General features: G+C 48.0%; 1 protein-coding gene across 1 annotated transcript in view; it reads right to left on the bottom strand.

Annotated features, from left to right (window-relative positions):
- Positions 1–7,933, bottom strand: part of LOC308333047 (D(5)-like dopamine receptor) — a gene marked incomplete at its 3' end in the record, with an annotated part of 40,108 nt that overhangs the window by 12,543 nt on the left and 19,632 nt on the right. The gene's annotated exons all lie outside the window — the stretch shown is intronic.

Raw genomic sequence — 7,933 nt, 5'->3', positions numbered from 1 at the left:
ACACCACTGCTAACCTGCAGCCACCCTTCCCCCCCCCACCCCCCCCCAGCCTCGGAAACACAGACGTTTTTATTTCCAGGGAGAAATAATAAAAAAAAGGTCTGTGTCCACTTCAATCGGCATAGAGTAGTGCAAACGTCTGCACCTTTTTGACGCACACACCCCCACACTCACACACACACACACACACACACACACACACACACACACCCCCCCCCCACACACACACACCCCCACACTCACACACTCACACACACACACACACACCCACACACACCCCCCCCCACACACACACACCCCACACTCACACACACACACACACACACACACACACACACACACACACACTCTCTCTCTCTCTATCTGTCGCTCTAATTAATTAGTCTCATGTCGCGCGCATCTGCGTCTAGATTGCTAGAGAGATGCCTATGCCATAGAAAGCATATGTGGACCCCAGGCTACACCCCACCACAACACACCACACCCAACACAACACCCACACAACACCCACACCTCACCCCAACACACCCACACAACACCCACACCTCACCCCAACACACCCACACAACACCCACACCTCACCCAACACACCCACACAACACCCACACAACACCCCAACACACCCCAACCCCAACACACCCACACACCACCCCAACACACCCCAACCCCAACACACCCACACAACACCCACACACCACCCCAACCCCAACACACCCACACAACACCCACACACCACCCCAACCCCAACACACCCACACACCACCCCAACACACCCCAACACACCCACACACCACCCCAACACACACCCACACACCACCCCAACACACCCGAACACCCAATCCCAACTCACCCTAATAGCGAGAGGAGAGGAGAGGAGAGGAGAGGAGAGGAGAGGAGAGGAGAGGAGAGGAGAGGAGAGGAGAGGAGAGGAGAGGAGAGGAGAGGAGAGGAGAGAGAGGAGAGGAGAGGAGAGGAGAGGAGAGGAGAGGAGAGGAGAGGAGAGGAGAGCAGAGACTCACCTTGGTAGCAGGAGTAGAGGAGAGGAGAGGTCGGCCGGCAGCAGGAGAGGAGAGACAGTCAGTGAGGAGAGGAGAGGAGGTCGTCAGGAGGTTTATGCAGCCCGGCCTGGTGGAGACTCCTCCCTGCTGCGTCTCCATCACTCCCAAACATGGAGCCCTTCTCCTCCTCTCCTCTGGGCCCGCAGGCTCAGCTCCTTATAGGGCAAGGCCCCAGCCGCCGCCGGCCAATCGCAGCCCTCCATTTAGCCATCATCTCTCTCTCTCTCTCTCTCTCCTCCCGTCGTTCTCACCCGCATTCCATGCTTCCTGCTATGAGCTTGTCAGAGAGAGAGAGAGAGAGAGAGAGAGAGAGAGAGAGAGAGAGAGAGAGAGAGAGAGAGAGAGAGAGAGAGAGAGAGAGAGAGAGAGAGAGAGAGAGAGAGAGAGAGAGAGAGAGAGAGAGAGAGAGAGAGAGAGAGAGGACACACACACACACACACACACCACACACACACACACACACACACACACCACACACACAGCACTGTTTATAAACATATATTTTATAACTTCCATACAAGTTGATCTGTTTAGCATGAGGCAGACAGACAGACAGACAGGCAGACAGGACAGGACAGACAGACAGACAAACCCCCTTAGATCAGTGGTTTCTCAACCAGCGGTCCGGGGACCACCAGTGGTCCTTGAGGGGGTTCCAGGTGGTCCGGGGACCACCCCATGCAGGCATGCTAAATGAAGACTCGGTATATGACCAAATGAACTTTAAAAATGGTCCATTTGGTTTGTTGACGTCTGAAGGCACATCCTGTCAGAGGAGGAGACGAACAGCCTTAAGAGTTGTTTTAACGTGTTCTAATATTATGGCCCCCTTTGGAAAGAGGTTTCTTTGGACAGCCCTGTTGTGTTGTGAACCCTGCAGAGAGTCTGAAAACAGTATAAGGTTCAAATTAAACGTATTTATTAACCATTCTGAACGGGCACCCATTTTGGTGTTAGCATCATGTTATGCTTTAGCTATTGAAAAATAGCAGATCTACAAGCTCATAGCGCGCCACCGAGTGGTGCGCTACGAGCTTGCAGGTCTTGCTATTTTTGAAAAATCGAAGAACGACTTTTAGAATTTTTTAGAATCTGATCTCAGGTCAGAATGGGGTTCATCAGACCAGTGTGTGTCCAGTGGAAACCTCGTATGAATCTGATCTCAGGTCAGAATGGGGTTAAACCACAAGGCAGCTGACAGACAAAAGCCTTGCGGTTATGGTTAGGTTAGGGTCTGAGGCGGGTTTGTCGTTTTTCCGTCTAACTAAAGTACTGCATCCGGACCACAGACTGTAAAAAATATGGACAAAGCGTTCGCCGCGGTCTGATATATGGACGTAAAATGAAGCCTGTCAGTCCTTGAATTGTAAATCGCCATCTTTCTAGATCCGTTTGGGCCCAGCTGAGCCCATTGGCTGGCCCAGACAACTAGGCGGGACTTCCCCCTATTTGGACTCGAACGGGGGGGTGGCTCCCGATCATAGACTGTAACGGTAGCCACGCCCTCAGAACATACGCGACTTTATGGTAATTTATTTAATAAATGGGACCATCATTTTCCAAAAAGAATATTATGACATTAGAAATGAGACTTTAAACTATAGTGACTGGAAGCAGAAGGTATTCATGACCATGTTTATTAAGGTAATACAGTCTAGGTGAAGTTGGGCCCAAATACATGGGCCTCTATGGAGCTATGGGGGGTTTTTTGGGCCCAATGACAGACAGCGCCACAACAGGCCATTATATGAACTTTCAGGATGTCCCGATTTCCTTTAGTGGCTTCACGAAATATCTGTCTGACTGCCCCCCTGGTTAAATATCTGTCTGACTGCCCCCCTGGTTAAATATCTGTCTGACTGCCCCCCTGGTTAAATATCTGACTGACTGCCCCCCTGGTTAAATATCTGTCTGACTGCCCCCCTGGTTAAATATCTGTCTGACTGCCCCCCTGGTTAAATCTGACTGCCCCCCTGGTTAAATATCTGTCTGACTGCCCCCCCTGGTTAAATATCTGTCTGACTGCCCCCCTAGTTAAATATCTGTCTGACTGCCCCCCTGGTTAAATATCTGTCTGACTGGCCCCCTGGTTAAATATCTGACTGACTGCCCCCCTGGTTAAATATCTGTCTGACTGCCCCCCTGGTTAAATATCTGTCTGACTGCCCCCCTGGTTAAATATCTGTCTGACTGCCCCCCTGGTTAAATATCTGTCTGACTGCCCCCCTGGTTAAATATCTGTCTGACTAGCCCCCTGGTTAAATATCTGACTGACTGCCCCCCTGGTTAAATATCTGTCTGACTGCCCCCCTGGTTAAATATCTGTCTGACTGGCCCCCTGGTTAAATATCTGACTGACTGCCCCCCTGGTTAAATATCTGTCTGACTGCCCCCCTGGTTAAATATCTGTCTGACTGCCCCCCTGGTTAAATATCTGTCTGACTGCCCCCCTGGTTAAATATCTGTCTGACTGCCCCCCTGGTCGGGACACACAGGACAGCTCAGGGAGAAACGACATGTGTTCTGACAGGGAGTGTTTGTATAAGTCCAGTTAAACAGGGAGCAGGTAAACATGTGTTCTGACAGGGGGTGTTTGTATAAGTCCAGTTAAACAGGGAGCAGGTAAACATGTGTTCTGACAGGGGGTGTTTGTATAAGTCCAGTTAAACAGGGAGCAGGTAAACATGTGTTCTGACAGGGGGTGTTTGTATAAGTCCAGTTAAACAGGGAGCAGGTAAACATGTGTTCTGACAGTGTGTGTCTGTAAGGAGTCCAGTTAAACAGAGAGCAGGTAAACATGTGTTCTGACAGTTAGTGTTTGTAAGGAATCCAGTTAAACAGAGAGCAGGTAAACATGTGTTCTGACAGGGGGTGTTTGTATAAGTCCAGTTAAACAGGGAGCAGGTAAACATGTGTTCTGACAGTGTGTGTCTGTAAGGAGTCCAGTTAAACAGAGAGCAGGTAAACATGTGTTCTGACAGTTAGTGTTTGTAAGGAATCCAGTTAAACAGAGAGCAGGTAAACATGTGTTCTGACAGGGGGTGTTTGTAAGGAATCCAGTTAAACAGAGAGCAGGTAAACATGTGTTCTGACAGTTAGTGTTTGTAAGGAATCCAGTTAAACAGAGAGCAGGTAAACATGTGTTCTGACAGGGAGTGTTTGTATAAGTCCAGTTAAACAGAGAGCAGGTAAACATGTGTTCTGACAGGGGGTGTTTGTATAAGTCCAGTTAAACAGGGAGCAGGTAAACATGTGTTCTGACAGGGGGTGTTTGTATAAATCCAGTTAAACAGGGAGCAGGTAAACATGTGTTCTGACAGTGTGTGTCTGTAAGGAGTCCAGTTAAACAGAGAGCAGGTAAACATGTGTTCTGACAGTTAGTGTTTGTAAGGAATCCAGTTAAACAGAGAGCAGGTAAACATGTGCTCTGACAGGGAGTGTTGTGTAAGGAATCCAGTTAAACAGAGAGCAGGTAAACATGTGTTCTGACAGGGGGTGTTTGTATAAGTCCAGTTAAACAGGGAGCAGGTAAACATGTGTTCTGACAGGGGGTGTTTGTATAAGTCCAGTTAAACAGGGAGCAGGTAAACATGTGTTCTGTACTGAGGTACAGTAGGTGAGCGAACGGGGCTGCAGAGTGGAAAGGAACGTGGGAGTGGCCAGGGATGACAGTCTGTGGAGAGCCACATCCCTGGAACAACATCATCTTTTCAGATGTTTGGGGTTCTGGACATGAAAATGTTTGAGCACCACTGACATAGAAACCACCACTGACATAGAAACCACCACTGACATAGAAACCACCACTGACATAGAAACCACCACTGACATAGAAACCACCACTGACATAGAAACCACCACTGACATAGAAACCACCACTGACATAGAAACCACCACTGACATAGAAACCACCACTGACATAGAAACCACTGACAAAGAAACCAGAGTGAGGTCTAGCTAAGCCAACACCAACTGGGGATTCCTGGATCGCTGCCCTCCACTCTCTCCTGTCCAACATCAGGTTCTTCAGCTCTGCAGTGTTGTCAGCCAACAGAGAGAGAGAGAGAGAGAGAGAGAGAGAGAGACATAGAGAGAGAGAGAGAGAGAGAGAGAGAGAGAGAGAGAGTCTGTCTGTCTGTCTGCCTGTCTGTCATAAGTTTTCAACAGCCCGACTGCAAAACCCATTACACCTGTCAGCAATAGACAATCTGCACTGGCGTGCGTGCAGACGTTTCTGTGTGTAACAAACCGGACTGACCTCCACTTGAACTGTAGAAACATGCAGACACGCACACGCAGTGTTGCCTTACAATGTAGTTAAAGGACCACTTTTCAGCATCTTCACTAATGTTCTAATGTCTCATAGGAGGGCTGTGGGCAGTTCAGAAACCAGTCTGTGTCTCATAGGAGGGCTGTGGGCAGTTCAGAAACCAGTCTGTGTCTCATAGGAGGGCTGTGGGCAGTTCAGAAACCAGTCTGTGTCTCATAGGAGGGCTGTGGGCAGTTCAGAAACCAGTCTGTGTCTCATAGGAGGGCTGTGGGCAGTTCAGAAACCAGTCTGTGTCTCATAGGAGGGCTGTGGGCGGTTCAGAAACCAGTCTGTGTCTCATAGGAGGGCTGTGGGTGGTTCAGAAACCAGTCTGTGTCTCATAGGAGGGCTGTGGGCGGTTCAGAAACCAGTCTGTGTCTCATAGGAGGGCTGTGGGCGGTTCAGAAACCAGTATGTGTCTCATAGGAGGGCTGTGGGCGGTTCAGAAACCAGTCTGTGTCTCATAGGAGGGCTGTGGGCGGTTCAGAAACCAGTCTGTGTCTCATAGGAGGGCTGTGGGCGGTTCAGAAACCAGTCTGTGTCTCATAGGAGGGCTGTGGGCGGTTCAGAAACCAGTCTGTGTCTCATAGGAGGGCTGTGGGTGGTTCAGAAACCAGTCTGTGTCTCATAGGAGGGCTGTGGGCAGTTCAGAAACCAGTCTGTGTCTCATAGGAGGGCTGTGGGCGGTTCAGAAACCAGTATGTGTCTCATAGGAGGGCTGTGGGCGGTTCAGAAACCAGTCTGTGTCTCATAGGAGGGCTGTGGGCGGTTCAGAAACCAGTCTGTGTCTCATAGGAGGGCTGTGGACAGTTCAGAAACCAGTCTGTGTCTCATAGGAGGGCTGTGGACAGTTCAGAAACCAGTCTGTGTCTCATAGGAGGGCTGTGGACAGTTCAGAAACCAGTCTGTGTCTCATAGGAGGGCTGTGGACAGTTCAGAAACCAGTCTGTGTCTCATAGGAGGGCTGTGGACAGTTCAGAAACCAGTCTGTGTCTCATAGGAGGGCTGTGGACAGTTCAGAAACCAGTCTGTGTCTCATAGGAGGGCTGTGGACAGTTCAGAAATCAACACTGGGATAGGCTGGGGAACTAGGGGGGACACAGGTGGAAACACTGGCCAATCACAGGACTAGTGAGACAAGACAGGAACAGAACTAGGGGGCAGACAGGAAGGCACAAAACAAGACTACAAAATAAAGGTTCACACAGTGTAAAGCAAAACTGCAACTAAGAAACAAGGAGAAATACAATACTTCAAAATCACAGGGACACAACAGAAAGGTAAAACAATAACAAGAACCAAGAACCAAGAACGGGGTACACAAGAAAACATAACGCGTCACAGAACGTGACAGTGGGTTAAAATGAAACCAAAATGGACCCTTGTGTTTGTGTGGGTCCATTTCGTCTCATTTTACACTCCCAAGAGTTCAACGTTTGTCAGACATCTGCAATACTTGACTTCCAAGAGGTCCTAAACTATTTAGTACTATAGCACAACGGAGGAATATTAAGAAACAATTGTTATTTTGATCAAGGTCCTCCTATCGAACCAACGTCAATTTACAATTTAGGCATTTATCAGACGCTCTTAATCCAGAGCGACTTACATTAAGCAAGAACAAAAAAGCATGGGAATACATCACATAAAAACATTTATCATGAAACATGCGTAAGCTAAGAAAGTAACAGTGGAATATCTATATAATGAAACTATACATATAAACTATACATACTATACTATACATATGTACTATAAAGTGCTATGACTACATACAATGCAATTATAGTGCCGTCTACGTAACATGCTATGAGTCTGTATGAAATGCTATCAAAGTCTACATAAAGTGCTATCTAAGGGGCTAGGGTAAGTGCTATAGGGCCATGGTGGAGTCTGAACAGGTGGGTTTTGGGAGCGAGTCTGTAGTTCTGACTGCAATGGGAAGTTCATTCCATATAGTTTAGATTGGGAGTGAGTCTGTAGTTCTGACTGCAATGGGAAGTTCATTCCATATAGTTTAGATTGGGAGTGAGTCTGTAGTTCTGACTGCAATGGAAAGTTCATTCCATATAGTTTAGATTGGGAGTGAGTCTGTAGTTCTGACTGCAATGGGAAGTTCATTCCATAGTTTAGATTGGGAGTGAGTCTGTAGTTCTGACTGCAATGGGAAGTTCATTCCATAGTTTAGATTGGGAGTGAGTCTGTAGTTCTGACTGCAATGGGAAGTTCATTCCATATAGTTTAGATTGGGAGTGAGTCTGTAGTTCTGACTGCAATGGGAAGTTCATTCCATATAGTTTAGATTGGGAGCGAGTCTGTAGTTCTGACTGCAATGGGAAGTTCATTCCATAGTTTAGGAACGTCAGCACAAACGCACGAACGCACGCACACAGCTCTAGGTGTTACTGCCTGTATGAGTCAAACTGTATCTTTCTTTTTTTGTTCTCATTGTGGATTTACAGTAGAATTCTCTTCTCGTAGTGTGTGTGTGTGTGTGTGTGTGTGTGTGTGTGTGTGTGTGTGTGTGTGTGTGTGTGTGTGTGTTTATATCTGTCACATGAGGCCA

This window comes from Protomyctophum bolini (assembly GCF_963924005.1).
Source record: "Protomyctophum bolini genome assembly, chromosome: 18".
Classification (NCBI taxonomy): domain Eukaryota; kingdom Metazoa; phylum Chordata; class Actinopteri; order Myctophiformes; family Myctophidae; genus Protomyctophum; species Protomyctophum bolini.
Note: the sequence above shows the minus strand (reverse complement) of the source record. Positions and strands in the feature narration are given on the sequence as shown.